We start from the raw sequence: 16560 nt of genomic DNA, 5'->3' as shown, positions 1-16560 counted from the left end.
GCGATTCCTTGGTTACATGGTTACATGTACCACAGTTTGAGAACCACTGGTCTATATAATAAAATACTAATAGTTTAAACATTTTAGAATAATGTAAAATTTCAAATATTTAACCATAAATATTTAATAGTTCTTAGATTTCACAGGTTTAAGGCAAAGCAGGGCAGTGTTCGTATCTGGCATGTGTCCCTGTGAGAGGCCTCCTCTGCCCCGTCCATATCATCTGTCATCATCATACTCAAAATTCTTTCACCTGCACCCTAATCCCTTATTATTTACCTGAGAGCCAGGATGACAGCCCTCTCTCTCTCCCTCTTTCACAATCAGATCATTTCACTGTTCCCTCTTTACGTTTTTGCAATGCTGATTAATTTGAAGGGCATAACACAAATTGGGCTGAAATTACGCAGATGACAGACTGTGAGGGGGTCTGGGCAGAAGCCAAACAGGCTAATTTGTTAAGAAGTTTTAGAGGCCTTGTTATAGATGTCACACTGTTGTCTCTCTTAATTCCCTGTAGACAGAAGCTACCACATTACTGTTATGCGACCCTTTGACCTTTCAAGACTGCTAATAAGGCTTTATTACCATTCGGTTTATATCCATTTTATATGAGAGAGCATCATAGGTAAGCAAAGAGTTTATTAATAATGCACTATGGTGTTTTTTCTGCTGTCGTAAAATCGCAGATCAGGGGCAAAAATGTGAGGCCATGGAGAGGATTCTTCAGCATTGATTCACTGGCAATTTCTCAGCATTGATTCCCCTTTGTTACCACCTTCCCATCTGAGACGTTCTGAATAATTGATAAGAAAACGATATTCTCAGCATTAGCTTTCCTCTTATGTGACAACTTGTTTTCCAGTCTGTCCCTTGAAATCTATAATCGTAGAGGGATTCTTTATTTATTTCTACTACTTATTATTTTTACATAAATGTTCTGTTTACAATGTCAAGCTATGCCTCAAACATTTTATTTCATTTTGCAATAGCAAACTATTTGTTGCACTGTTAATGAATGCAGACACATACATTCATTCATTCATTCAATTTATTTTCGGCTTAGTCCCTTTATTAATCTGTGGTCGCCACAGTGGAATGAACCGCCAACTTATCCAGCATGTGTTTTACACCGCGGATGCCCTTCCAGCTGCAACCCATCACTGGGAAACATCCATACACACTCATACTGTATACAATCACACACTACGGACAACTTAGCTTACCCAATTCACCTACCACATGTTTTTGGACTTGTGGGGGAAACCAGAGCACGCGGAGGATTAAATAAATGTGCCATGTACAAAGCCATTTACATTTACACTTTGTTATTATTGTACATTTATTCATTTGCTGGGAATTAGAACTGAATTTAGAAATAGTTTTAAAACAAATCTTTGCACTAAACAAACGAAATTAATCAATAGGCTAATGGATGTCTTCAGTGGAGTGCGTACAACACTGTTTCCTTACTCCATGAAAGTAAAGGAGTCAAGTAAAGGGTAAAAGTAAAGTAAAGAGAAAGTAAAGAGGTCGAATAGAGGAGGCTTGTTCTTTATACTCACGCTGCAGATGGTCTGTTTAACTGTTTTCTCGTTAGTAAAGCATTCAGTTTTTCCACTTACAAAGTCTGCCATGTAAATAGCAAATGCTCCATGGCACGACACAACTGATTCTTAAAGGGAATGAGAGATGAGTCTCTGATTGGTTTAATGCACGTTATGCTCAAAACACAACCATAACTCATTAAGAGAATAAGCACAACCTGTTAGAACATGCGCCTGGGTGCAGAGTGTATTTTCCCATCCTTAACATAGCAAAAGAGGATTCAGACATGCCCTTAATTAGTTTGCGCCCTGCGCTTTAGACTTTGCGCCTAGATTGTTAAAATGCAGCCCGGCAACTCTTAAGGCTGCCAAACCACATACTTGCAAAGCATACTAAACAAAGATGTCTATGACAATATTTGTTTTCATGAAATGAAGTATGCAATTACAGCAGTTGCACAGTTACTTCAAAACAGCACTGTAATATTTCTCAGTATAATAAAGCAAAGCACAACACTGAGAACATAACACCCTCACACAAACTCACCGTGGCTTGAGGTTTCAGGGGTGCATTGACTGTGAAGTTTATGAAAACAAACAGGAGACACTGGGCATTGAAGAGATCTCTACTTACATATGGTTTGTGTTTCTGGAAATCTTTCAGTGCTATCTTCAAGTCCTCCTCTCTCACAAAGACATTCTCAGATGCTCGCAACGAAAGGCTCGGAAATCCAGTCTTAGTTGGACCGGGAGGACCGAGACGCTGAACAATATGTATCGAATCAAGCTATTCTCTTATTAAAATGCTAAGTGCATGATGCTTTTGGAATTTTTCAAAGGCTTCATTTAGGGGAAGTCGTTACGCTGGGAATTATAGGAGCAGTCGATGGAAAAGGACAGAACGCCATCTGTGTAAACACACAAGAGCTTAGCATGGCTAGCTGCAGGCGATGCACTGAAAGGCCTACGCTAACTCTACTTAGCTAAAAATGAAGGTTAGCTGAGATACTAAGGGAGCATTATGATACACTGTTGATCTCTGTGGCGCTTCAACAAATCCAGAAAAATGTATGAATTCTCCACTGTGTACATGAAACACTGATAAATCTGAGCGGATATAAAACTAGCATTGCAAACCTGGCTGCTATTTATACATGTCTAAAATGCTGTTTCTGTGCTTCATATATTGCAGTGCTGACTGCTCTGGCTGTCCTAAAACAAATGTCCTGTCATGAAAGCCTTTTTTCTTTGACATTTTTATTGTGAATGTCAACTACATTGTGTTATTGTTCTCTTTTCTGACAGGTCATCCTCTGACATAATCTGATGCTTATAGTGAGATTTCCATCTTACGGGTAATATCATCCAAAACTGTGGATTTCATCTGTCCAACAATCTGTCAGACAAGCCGCATTTTCACCTCTCATCATGCTGGGTGGATTGTTTTATTCCTGGCCCATTTTATCCCTACAATTACTTAACATCACACTGAGAGAAGGTAACAGTATGCTCTAATTGCATGTGGACAATGATATTTTCTGCCAAAACAGTTAAAAACAGCAACTTCTCAGACTGTTGCTGATTTATGCATGTCCTTTACAGGGCTGTCATGACATCTCACAGCATGCAATAAATTCTCACTCTTGTTGGTGACTTGTTTTCTTTTTTTTCATATAACCATAGCACTTTCACATGCAGCTGTGACTTTTCTCATTTACTGATCTATATCGTCGTCCAAAATGGTAAATCCACAGCTGTGAAAACACATCTGAAATATAGCTTAAACAGACTGCGTTGTATAATATAGAATATTCACAATAATATGGTGTTTAGCTACACAATAAAATGCAATATACATTGCATTGTTATTCTTAACATTTATTCATTCATTTTCTTTTCAGCTTAGTCCCTTTATTAATCTGGGTTCACCACAGTGGAATGAACCGCCAACTCATCCAGCATATGTTTTACACAGCGGATGCCCTTCCAGCCACAACCCATCACCGGGAAACCCATACACACTCATTCGCACACAAACATACACTATGGACAATTTAGCCTACCCAATTCACCGGTACCACATGTCTTTGGACTGTGGGGGAATCATAGGCACCCAAAGGAAACCCACGCAAATGCAGGGAGAACATGCAAACTCCACACAGAAACGCCAACTGACCTAGCCGAGGCTTGAACCAGTGACCTTCACTGTGAGGTGACAGCACTACCTACTGCACCACTGCGTTGCTCGTTATTCTTAACAATGATGCTGTAATTATAGCATGGATATGCTGTATGTATTCGTTTTTGTAAGTAATTCTAAATTTAATATAAAACAATTTACTTTTATAGACTGATATCTGATCTGATATTTATATTTTAGGAGAAATTACATTATGTGATAAAAAAATTATATACTGTAATAATATTTATGACATTTATATTCATATAAATTCAAATTTTATAGCTACAAATATAAACAAAAATATATTAGTCATAATAGTAAGAATTACAATCTACTTCTGTGTACTTATTTATAAAATAAAATAAAATAAAATAAAATAAAATAAAATAAAATAAAATAAAATAAAATAAAATAAAATAAAATAAAATAAAATAAAATAAAATATAATAAAATACCCTGCACAACAAAACTATGAGGCGTCACCTTGGAATTATAAGGTGTTATAATTATAATTATCTGCGTTCTGAAGGATTTTGAGATATTGAGCTTCAGCGTTTTTGCATTCAATATGACAAACAATATGTGCGTAACAGTTTTCATACATTAACATGACAGAGACCCTAAATGTACTCTAAATGTAAATTATAAAAATTCTCCTAAATTTGCAAATTGAGGTAAAATAAACAAATGCAGATTAAACCTGATCATTCTAAAAAGTCATTTTCCACTTGGAATTATAAGGTTCTGTCTGGCAGATTACTCATTGAAGCATTACTTTTGAGGAAATACAATCAGTCTGCTTATTAACTTAAATAAAAAAATAAAAATTGGTGTTGTAACCATATGTTGATGTTTGAAAAACTTTTTTTTTTGCTTTCTATAACATTTATTTAACGTTTTAGGATGAATATTTTTTTCTTGTTTAAATTAATCATACAAGGCCATGCTCAATATTTTGTCCAGTGCTGATGTTAATTTTATGTAATTAATTTGGTCATATTTATTGAACTATACACTTTATATGAATTATTGAATTATATTTACTGAATATGCTCCATGAATTAGATTAAGTATTTGCCCTTCAAGGCTTAATATCAAATTTAAAGACTTTAAAAGAAAACAGACAATGAGCAAATGAGTCATTAAACAAAGTTTGATAAACACTAAAACATGTTTCACTGACTATATATACACAAATAAAAATATTTCACATTTAATATATTACATTTTGTTTAATAATTTTTTTAACAATGTAAAAAAGCGTCTCTAAATCATCACAATTACACACGTTTTCAGTTTCAGGTTTCAATTTTGTGTGGTGCCACATTATTTCGTCAACTCTAGAAAGAAAGCTGATCCTAGTTGGTCCTCATGCGTGCATTCGAAATGCTGATTGGTTCACAGAAAGACCCTTATAGAGCCAAGCTAGAGTTTAACTTTGTAGATAAAATCTTTTTTTGTTTTTTTAAAAACAATGTCTTAAATTGTAAACAAATTCTGTGAAAACCACATATAATGTAAATAAGTTGTCATTTAATAATAATATTTGAATAACTAAATTTTGACAAAAATGTCAGATAGAACCATATTATTCTAAGGTGACCAAGGGTCAGTTTATACAACAAAAAAGCTTCCCACTGAAGGGTTAAAAAAAATCCAAATATTAAGAAAATTGCCTTTAAAGTCCAAATTAAGTTCTTAACATTGCATTACTAATGAAAATTTAAGTTTTGATATATTTACAGAAGGAAATTTACAAAAAAAATAAATAAATAAAATCAAGTAAAATTATCTTTACTTAGTATTCTAATGACTTTGGTATTTAAAAAAAAAAAATCTACAAAAAGTAAAACAAATATACCAAATATATATAATATAATATAATATAATATAATATAATATAATATAATATAATATAATATAATATAATATAATATAATAGGTTTAGTTTAGGATTCCTATTAAAAGAAGATTTCGGATCTAAATCATTATCAGTGATTATAAATCAGCCAAATTCAGCAGAAACATCCGCTCCATCCTTCCGCTGACGATCTGCACTTTGACCCGAAGAGGGGCTGAGACCCTGACTAATTGAATTATGCTTTTAATCTCACAAACCACTTGTAAATATTGTTTTGAACTTCTGCCCCTCTTGAATCATCACTAACTTTGCTCTGATACATTAAATGAGTGCGCTTCGCTTTGACCTCTCTAAAGGAGAGAAATAAATCATAAAGATTTTAAATCAACACAGAAGAGATCTTTCTGTCTGTCTGTTTATCAGTGCATCTCGTTTCTCTTTTTTTTTAGCTTTAACTTTGCCTCCTTGTGGTTCTGCAGTGAACGGCAAGCACACATTCACCTTTCCAGACCCTTCCAGATGCACTGCAATAACCAAAAGTGCCAGGATCTCTGTGTTCCTGTCAAGTATGTGCAAGTCTTTCCACATCGCCGGCATCCACCTGCATTGATCTGTACCTGCAGTATTTTTTCCCTTATACGGAGCCCAAGAATGTATATCTGGCTCAGCTGTGTCCACACGGATATGCGTCTGTTTTATTTAGGAAACCAGAGTCGAGATCCACATCAGTGGGAGGAACTAAAGGGACACCGATAGACACAGTAAAGGCCATGACTTTTTGTGCCTTATTCGGGGGCCACGGTCATGTCGCTTATTGCATTTCTCTGGAATGAAGTGCGAACAAAAACGTCTGCCATCATTTCTTCTCCAGAAAACCCTCATTTAAAAGAAAGAGACTGGCGTTCATCTCAGGTTTATGAGGAGCCTTTAACAACTCACACATCATATTGGTTGAAACAGCACTGGGAGGATTGGATGATGGGGTTACTTTAAACCAAAATGACATTTCTGGGACTCACCTTCTGGTACTCATACCGTTACAAACCTCAAAACACAAATGAAAACACATTTTCTTTTCAATTTTTACGTCCCTCCAATAACGCCCTTTCAAAAAACAGAACAAAAAACGAATAAATAAATCCATAAATAGGTTAGGGCTGCACGGTGGCGCAGTGGGTAGCACTTACGCCTTACAGCAAGAAGGATGCTGGTTCGAGCCTCGGCTGGGTCAGTTGGCGTTTTTATGTGGAGTTTGCATGTTCTCCCCGTGTTGGCGTGGGTTTTCTCCGGATGCTCCGGTTTACCCCACAAGTCTAAAGACATGAATTGGGTAGGCTAAATTGTCCGTAGTGTATGTGTGAATGAGTGTGTATGGATGTTTCCCTGTGATGGGCTGCAGCTGGAAGGGCATCTGCTGCGTAAAATAAATGCTGGATAAGTTGGCGGTTCATTCCACTGTGTTGACCCCAGATTAATAAAGGGACTAAGCCGAAAAGAAAATGAATGAATGAATGTTTACTTAGTGTTTTTTTATTATTTAGTTTTTAGGAATAGGAACACATTGGGCCCTTGGGCTATAACAAGGTGTACTATTTGATTTGATTTTATTTCCTCCTATTTTAATTATATATATATATATATATATATATATATATATATATATATATATATATATATATATATATATATATATACATATATATATATATATATATATATATATATATATATATATATATATATATATATATATATACACAAGCTCAGATTTGGTTGGCCAATCAGAGGTAAAAGGGCGTTTCAGCACCGTCTACATGTGTATTATGAATTTTAAAGTTGTTTGTCCATTTGTCCGCTTTTTTTTGTTGGAAAACGGATATGAAATGGATGGAAGATACCCTGATTTAGTGTTTTTGTAGAAAAAATTAATTTCAGACATACCATATGTAATAATAAAATCGATGCTATTGTGGTATAAGTGCATAATTTCTGACTAAATTTGTTTACTTTTTAATTTATGAAAGTATATAATAAAATTTTTGTTATACAAATAAATATTTGTTATTTTAAAGTACTAAAAATGTCAATAAAAGTAACTTTTTAAAGGTGTAGACTTAAAATTTCAACATTAAAAGTTGAAAAAAAAAAAAATCAAGGTCCCATATGCTATTGGAAAGTGTCAATAAATAGAAAACACTCGAGAGTCTCATGCTATGATAATTATAAGTTAATTGAAGGATATTTTGGAAAAAAAAACTTACTCTATTTTAAACTTTACTTTTATGTAGATTTGCCAGGCTATGTGTAGATCTGCCTGTTTGTCAGAGGTTAAGTCTTGGATGTCAAATACTTTTTTTAACTAAACGAAAAGAAGACTGAGGCAATTGTTTTTGGATTTCTAGCTGAATCGAATGTTGGACAATGTATCCAACTGCAATAAACCATCTGTAGGAAATCTAGGTTTTATCCTGGATTCTGCCCTTCTATTTGACAAACAGGTAATTACAGTATTTAAATCTTGTATTTTCCAGCTGAGATTATTAGCCAAAGTGAAAGGCTTTTCATCCATGCCTTTATATCATCACGCTTGGACTACTGTACATCAGTTTATGTGGGTATTGACCAATCCTATTTAATCGTCCTCAAGTGGTCCAAAATGCAGTTCTCACTGGCAATTCTCACTGGCACCCGCAAGTTTGAACACAAATCCTGTGCTCCATAAATCGGTTGCCGCTATGTTTTAGAATTAAGTTTAAAATTTGAGTGTATGTTTTTAAGGTATTAATGGCCAGGCTTTGACTTATCTCTCTAATTTTATTAGTTAAAATATATGGCAGATGTTTAAGGTCATCAAACCGGAAAATGCTATAGCTTCCAAATCCAAATTGAAGAAAAAATGACGTCGAGCTTTCCTTGTAAAAGGTCCTAAAAAGTTAAAGGTGTTACTTATGTCCATTAGAACAATATTCAATGAATCTTTGTTCAGAGGGAAACTTATACACCTCCTACAAAGAGCTTTTACAATGGGAGAAAATTGATCTTATTGTAATTATCCGGTGTCTTCTAATTTATCGTTGATGCTTTTTGGTATGTTGGATGTATTCTATGTTGTTTTATTTGTTGCTGTCTCATTCATTCGTTCATTTTCTTTTCGGCTTAGTCCCTTTATTAATCTGCGGTCGCCACTGCGGAATGAACCGCCAACTTATCCAGCATATGTTTTACGCAGAGGATGCCCTTCCAGCTGCAACTCATCTCTGGGAAACATCCATACACACCCATTCAAACACATACACTATGGACAATTTAGCCTACCCAATTTACCAGTACCGCATGTCTTTGGACTGTGGGGGAAACCGGAGCACCCGGAGGTGCAGGGAGAACATGCAAACTCCAGAATCAGAAATGCCAACTGACCCAGCCGAGGCTCGAACCAGTGACCTTTTTGCTGTGAGCCGACAGCACTACCTACTGCACCACTGCGTCGCCCTCTGTTGCTGTCTATTTTTGTTAATTTGCTTTTAGGTTTGTACAGCACAATGGTCAACAACTGTTGTTTTATTGCACTTTACAAATAAACAAACTAAACTACAGTAATAATACTACAGTAAAACTAAAAATCCAGATTTTATATGAAAACCAGCCCATATAGAAATCTGATATTTAGCAATATATGCAATTTCTACTCCGTATTGAAGGTAATTAATTAATTACATTGTAAAAAGCAATTACTTAAAAATGAGTAAACCCATTGCCTTAAAAGAGACAAAGTTGATTTTACTTAAAAATGTAAAGTATTTCTGTTGCAACTTATAACTATAAAATTCATGTAACCTAATTTTGCACATAGTTAATTTACTTAATCATTTTAAGGCAGTGCTTACTCTCTTTTTTAAAGTAAAGTTAACCATCACTTTTTACAGTGTAAATACCTCATTACTTCAAACTAAATGGAGTAAGTTCACAGTACTCATATAAATTAGTTTTTTTAATTCAAATGGTTGGTTGCAATCACTTTCCTCAAACAATTTGAGTTGCCTTAACCTATTAGGTTTTACAGTACCCAGTTGGTTTGAGTTCTCTTCATTTATTGGGTTTTACTGTGCTCAAATTGCTTTATTTACTCAACTGGATTAAGTTCACAGTACTCAATTGGATAAATTTTTTTAACTTAAATGGTTTGTTGCAATTGGTTTCCTCAAATGGTTTCAGTTACCTTAACTATTTGGGTTTTACAGTGTATATGACAAACAACTTCATGTTTGGATTTAAACATATATAAAATGTAATATACATTGTTACTTGTATATTTTTATGTCAACATTTATTTCAAAATATTGCAAAATATTGGCCGTTTACATTATTCATACAGTTGAAGTCAGAATTAGCCCACTGTTTATTTTTTCCACAATTTCTGCTTAACTGAGAGATTTTTTTCAACACATTTCTAAACATAATAGTTTTAATAACTCATTTCTAATAATTGATTTATTTTATCTTTGCCATGATGACAGTACAAAATATTTGACTAGATATTTTTCAAGTCACTTCTATACAGCTTAAAGTGACATTTAAATGATTAACTAAGTTAATTAGGTTAACTAGGCAGGTTACGGTGATTAGGCAAATCATTGTATATAGATGGTTTGTTCTGTAGACAATCGAAAACAAATATAACTTAAAGGAGCTAATAATTTTGACCTTAAAATGTTTTTAAAAAAAATTAAAAACTGCTTTTATTTTAGCCGAAATAAAACAAATAAGACTTTCTCCAGAAGAAAAAAATATTATCAGACATACTGTGAAAATTTCCTTGCTCTGTTAAACAACATTTGGAAACTATATAAAAAAGAAAAGAAATTCAAAGGGCCCTCCTTCAAGGGGGGGGGGGGGGGGGGGGGGGGGGGGGGGTAGGGGGTAATAATACTGACTTCAACATGTACAAGTTCAAAGATACAGTTTTAGCTATATTTTCATATAAATGTTCTTGCATGCTTTCTGCATGGGAGAATACAACACAAAAATACACATGCTAGAATTAGAAAGACATGTTTTCTTCTAAATTCAATTAAATTATTTGCACACTCTAAAAAATTCTAGATTATTTTGTCACAAATTTGGACAAAATATAGACAAATGGTGGGTAAAAGTAAATTAATTTTAAGCAAAATTTGGGAAGAAAAAATGTAATAAAAAATGGCCCAATAAGAGATTTGACTTAATTTTGTATTTATTTACAGAAGCTCTAGAATGCTTGACTGACATACTCTTTATTTTGAAGCCCCCAAAATAGGAAGGACAGACACATCTAAGATGATTACAAAGATCTTCAGGTATGTTCAGAACATATACAACTGAATTTGGAAAGGCGTGAGAGTGAGTAAATGATGACAGAAGTTTCATTTTAGGCTGAACTGACCCTTGGATGAATTGTGCTCACCACATCTGTAGAGTCGCCACCATCATTTCTCAGGCGCATGGAAATATTCCACACTTCTGAAGGCCTTTCATTATCACATTTCCCCTCCATTTGTCTGAACCTTCCTCAAATGTGGCTTTCTCAGTCTTTAGGTCCCTTCTTCAGGGAGCCAATTAAATGGCAGCGTGCTTTCTTTATTAAAGACTTAAAACATCACAGCCTATGGGAGACTGACAAGCCTAATGCGCAGGGAGCTGTATAGTTATGAAATAAAATTCATACATATTTACTGAGATATTCAAAGTGGCATAAAAATGATTTCATCCATTGGCATCTCGAAGAACTCGAGCAATTAAACAGAACGGGAGAAAAAAAGCATGTGTATCCCGCATACACTTACATGAAAGATTCCACTCAGAAACCAAAAGAATGGGAAGATTTACGGCCACCAATGACCCCGAGTGCTCATAGTGGAAAGCCTCAGGAGAACCGACTCAGGCTTCATGCCAAACACTTTAAGATTTAAGGAGGTGATGAGGAAACTATCCAGATGAGAAAGGAACACATTGGTAGGAGGCACAATACCCTTTCTTTTCCCCACTTAACGCACACTCGTGCGCAGAAATCCTTCAAACTTGTGAAGGCAGAGGTGGAGGTGAGGTGTTACTCGCTGGCCACTTTGCCGGTGTTGAGGATTATGTTTATAGAGATTGGAAAACGAAACGAACGGGTAGGTTGTTTTCACTACGGGAACATTAACCACCACAGGAAGAGCTGTTGCCAGAGCCTCCATTTAGGAGCGGAAATAAAGAATTTGTCAGCGTAATCGGAAGGTAATTAGGTGAAGGGGAGCAGTCGGACCAGGTTGCCCCCTTTGCTCTATGAGGTGTGAACTGCTAGCTGTCTTAGCTTGGCAGACGTCTGAAATCCACAGCAGCAGGGTTTGGGAATCTGCGGTGGACCTGCAGGCTCGCCGCTCTACTCAAGTGCAGATTTTGTGTGTATGTGTGTTTGTGTGTGTGTGTGTGTGTGTGTGTGTGTGTGTGTGTGTGTGTGTATGCTGTGGAGCCAAACAACATGACATGATCACAAATATCCTGAAAATGTGGTTTTAACCCAGTATGTCCTCAGACAGGAAGCACAGGGTCATGATCACTGTTCGCATCATTTGTGTTCTCAGCTGCTAATTGGCCAGCTGTTGAATATGACGTCATTAGAGAATGATAATGACTGCTGCTTTCAAAAAGTTGAAATTTCTAGACTAGAACTCTAGTTATTTGTTCTTGTTGATGCTTACTTTGTTATTAGTCAAATAAACAATGGCCTGCATTATGAAACTCACGCCAACCATCTTTCCATATGCTGTACTGTGTGTGATAAAAATCAACAGATGAAATGTTTTAAGGTCGCTACATGATTTTCTACCAATATAAAGGATGGTTTAACATTTGAAATCAAGATAATTAAAAAATAAATTAAAAAAAGCACAAGAAATGTAATGTTTACGTGTAGTTGGGGCTGGGTGGATAATCAAATACATTGTTTTCAACCCAGTATCATTCTGAAAATGTACCTCTATATACATTTTTGGAGACTGCAAAATATGTCCCAGGGGGTACATTTTTTTTTGCAGTTTTTGTTTCGCTAATTCACGAGGTTACGCTTTTTGAGATCTTAAATTTCTCTCGTGGGTGCTATTCACACCTACTGTTCCTGCATAAATCCACCAGAAGCCGCTGTTGACTGACTGTTTGAATGACTGAATGACAGACTGACTGAGCGATTGACTGACCCGCCCACCCACGTCACTAAACCCAACCAACAATTTTCAAAAGCAATCCAAAAAAAAGAAAAACCCTTGTCTGGTTTTTGTCATGTTTTCAGATTTTACCACATTCTCACCCTGTTATTTGTTTGTTTATTTATTTATTTATTTTTTGGATTCTGTTTTTGTCTTACCTGCTTTCTGGAACTGTTCTTCACCAGACTCGAACCCCATCGTTGTGGTCAACTCCTTTCTGCGTCACAAATCTGCCTACGTACATGGCAAGCTAATGGGACAAACTGGTTACAGTGGAAAGCTGTCTATATGGAGGTAAGCGGTCAGCTGGTAGGCGCAAAAAGGAATGGAATCATACCACCCTGTAGCGTTCGTTTAAAAAAATGAAATACAGCCATATGTAGCTCTGGCTACATAATTCACCCTCCCCAGATTTGTATATAGGGCTACGCTTTCAGAATGAGCCTATGTTGTTTTTTTATGCGCAGTTTGTCAGTAAAGTGAGTTCTGATGGAGCCGAGTCATTCACTGTAAAATATATTTAAAAAAGAACACTGAGTTCCACACAATTCCTTCATGCTGTGCCAACACAAATCGATTAAAATATCCCTTACTCAAGCACTAAATTCTCTGAGCACAAACAGTTCCTTTGTATAATTAGCATTCTTGTGTGTATTGCCTCTTCTTGTTGAATCACTGAGCTCCTCATTAATTTTAGATTGCTTTGAACAAAAGTGTCTGCTAAATGACTAAATGTACTGTAATTTATTGATTAAGTTAACAATTATTTTTGCAAATTTATGTGGATTAAAACAATTAAGTTGTCCCCAAAAATCTAGAATTGTGTTGATTCAGCTCATTTTAAATAAGCTGTTAGAACAAGCAGCAAAAATCCTTTTGAGAGTGTTGTTCACTTATGAGTTTAAAAACAAAAATTGGTTTTAAAATTTAATTTGATCTGTCAAAAATGACATTGATAAAACTATTCTGCAATACAGTAGTAAATGTTGCTTATTAAAATACCACGTATAATAATAACATGGTTTTACTACAAATTCAATACAGTCAAATGTTTGAAAAAACACCTCTGTGAGACTATTGCAAAGTCGTGTGATTATTAGTCATGTTGAATCAATGAAAGCAGTAAAGTATTCTGTTTGCAATGCAAATATATGGGGATTTCCTGGGTTTCTTCTTGGGCATTTGAAGTTTCCGTAAAAATTACAACAGTTCACACTGTGCTTCCCTGACAACACAGCAAAAAAACGCTTTACTTACTTTTTTAACAGAGGTTTTTAACAGAGGTTTTGTCTTGATTCTGATCCAAATATCTAAAAATTCCAACATTCATTCTGAAAACATAGCCCTATCTACGTTTCTGGAGTTTGCAAATTATGTAGTCAGAGCTACGCATGGTTGCATTTCGTCTTTCGGTCGGTATGATGGCGTTCCTTTTCTCGCTTAATAGCTTACCTGTATGTGGATGGCTTTTACGCCATTTCCAGTTTTTCCAGTAGCTCAACACGTATACGCCGACAGACTTGAGATGCAGAGTGGAGTTGACCATGACAACTGGGTTCAAGTCCAGTAAAGAATGCTTCCAGAAAGAAGATAAGAAAAAACAGAAGCCAAAAAATAAAATAAACAAGTAAATAACAAGGTGAGAATGTGGTAAAATCTGAAAAAGTGGTAAAAATCAGGCGAGGGGCTTTTCTTTTTCTAGATTGCTTTTCAAAACACTGCGGTTGGATTTAGGGAAAGGAGTGGGCAGGTCAATCTGGGCTTTTTAAAATACTATTGGCTGGGTTTAGGGAAGGGGGAGGGGGGAGGCGGAGGGGATCGATCGTTTGGTCAGTCAGTCAGTCAACAGCGGCCTCTCATGGATTTACGTGAGAACAGCATGCTTGAATGGCACTCGCGGGAGAAATTTGAGATCTCAAAATGCGTCCACAGCAGACTCTGACAGATTTGTGAAAATAAAAACGTATCTCCTGGGATGTATTTTACTCTCTCCAGAAATGTATAAAGGGGTATGTAATCAGAATGAGCCTGGGTTGAAAAATTCTCCCATCAAAATGCATTTTCTAGACAAATAAAAAAAAAACATTGTCTTATTTTCAGAAACAATAAGTCAAAATTAGATGAGTTTTTGAAAACAAGCCAAATAATCAGCCAGTGCATGGGGTAAACAAAGTAATGCTACTTCAAAGCAAAAATAAGATTATTTCCATACCCCATTGGGGTATTTTTGCTCTCTTGTGCTTGTAATTATGCTTGTGATTTGTTTATTAGATTTTACGCAGATATGCACCCCTCTGTCATCTCTATCAATGTAAAATTCTGAATTCTTTTCAAATACTATAGCGCTATTCAAGTCATCTTGGAGAAATTGTATTGATGTCACAATATTATATGACATTGTATATAATAAAAATACCATTGTAATATTACTGTATGTTTTTCTATGCCATTTTTTTAAATAGCAATTAGTTATTATTACTGTATTACTACTTCTACTATATTTTGATAATAATACACCTAAATATCCTATAAAAAAGCCCACTCCCATTAAAATGCCATGACACCACCATAGGTCAAAGGTGAACTTGGTCATGTGCAAAGGTTAACCTAGATTACACAGCTGTGGGTCTCCAGCGGATCCCTCACCTGATTCCCAGCCATGGGTCATGCAGGTCAGCTGGGTTATGAGAGGTACAGTCTGAGCCTTCATGACTCAGATATTACTGCTGCAGGCTATCGCCCTCTACAAACCCCCCCCCCTCGCTCACTCTTACTCTCCTGTCGGCGGATTGAGCCTATAAATGTGGGGCTTTCATGCAAGATCACAGGTGCTTATTTAGAAAATGACAATTTTGTCTTTCCATAATTTCATGTTACAGCTTTACCAGGACTTATCAAGAGCTGCTGTCTTTGTGTAACTTCATGAAAGATATTTTTGCCTTGCTTTTCATGCAGCATATACACAGCTGCTGTAGATGACAACTGATATTACCGAGTTTCACATTATGTGCTCCGTGTTGAACTGAACAACATGGTAGTAATCACTAAAAATTGCTGGGTTATTTCAACCAAAATCTGAGTAAAAAAAAGCCTTATTTTACAACAATATATATTCACCTAAAAATACATTGTATGGGGCAAAATGATACCATATACATTAGAATTGCCAATTCGAATTAGAATGCCAAATACATTAGAATAACAACAAAACATCATTTTCAAGGAAGACATTTAGTACATTTCCTGAAAATATATCAAAACTCAGTTTCTGATTAGTAACATGCACTGCTAAGCACTTTATTTAGAATTTAAAGATTAACTTTAATTATGATTTTGTCAGTATTTGTATTTTGAAACCTTCGGATATCAGATCCGAGCACCTATTTTAGCCCCTTTTCAAGATGTAAGATAAGTCTTATGTGTCTCCAGAATGTGTCTAAAGTTTCAGCTCAAGACACCAAATATTTAATATACCTTTCAGAATATTGGATTTTCTGCTCTGAACAACCATGTAGCTGTTTTTTTGCCTGTACCTTTAATGCTAGTTCTCACCGCCCACCGTTCCCACGTGCCTGTCAGAGTGTGCATCAATCTCAACCTCGGCTGCGTCAGATAAACAGCACATAAAGTTACATAAGACTCAAATAACGTTTGTGAGAAATACTACAGTAAGAACTTTACCAATGATTATTTGATGTATTTGTTGTGGAGTTAATAAGTCTGTGAGAACGATGAGTCACACAAAATGTC

This window comes from Danio aesculapii, chromosome 8 (genome assembly GCF_903798145.1).
Source record: "Danio aesculapii chromosome 8, fDanAes4.1, whole genome shotgun sequence".
In the NCBI taxonomy this organism is placed as follows: domain Eukaryota; kingdom Metazoa; phylum Chordata; class Actinopteri; order Cypriniformes; family Danionidae; genus Danio; species Danio aesculapii.
Note: the sequence above shows the minus strand (reverse complement) of the source record.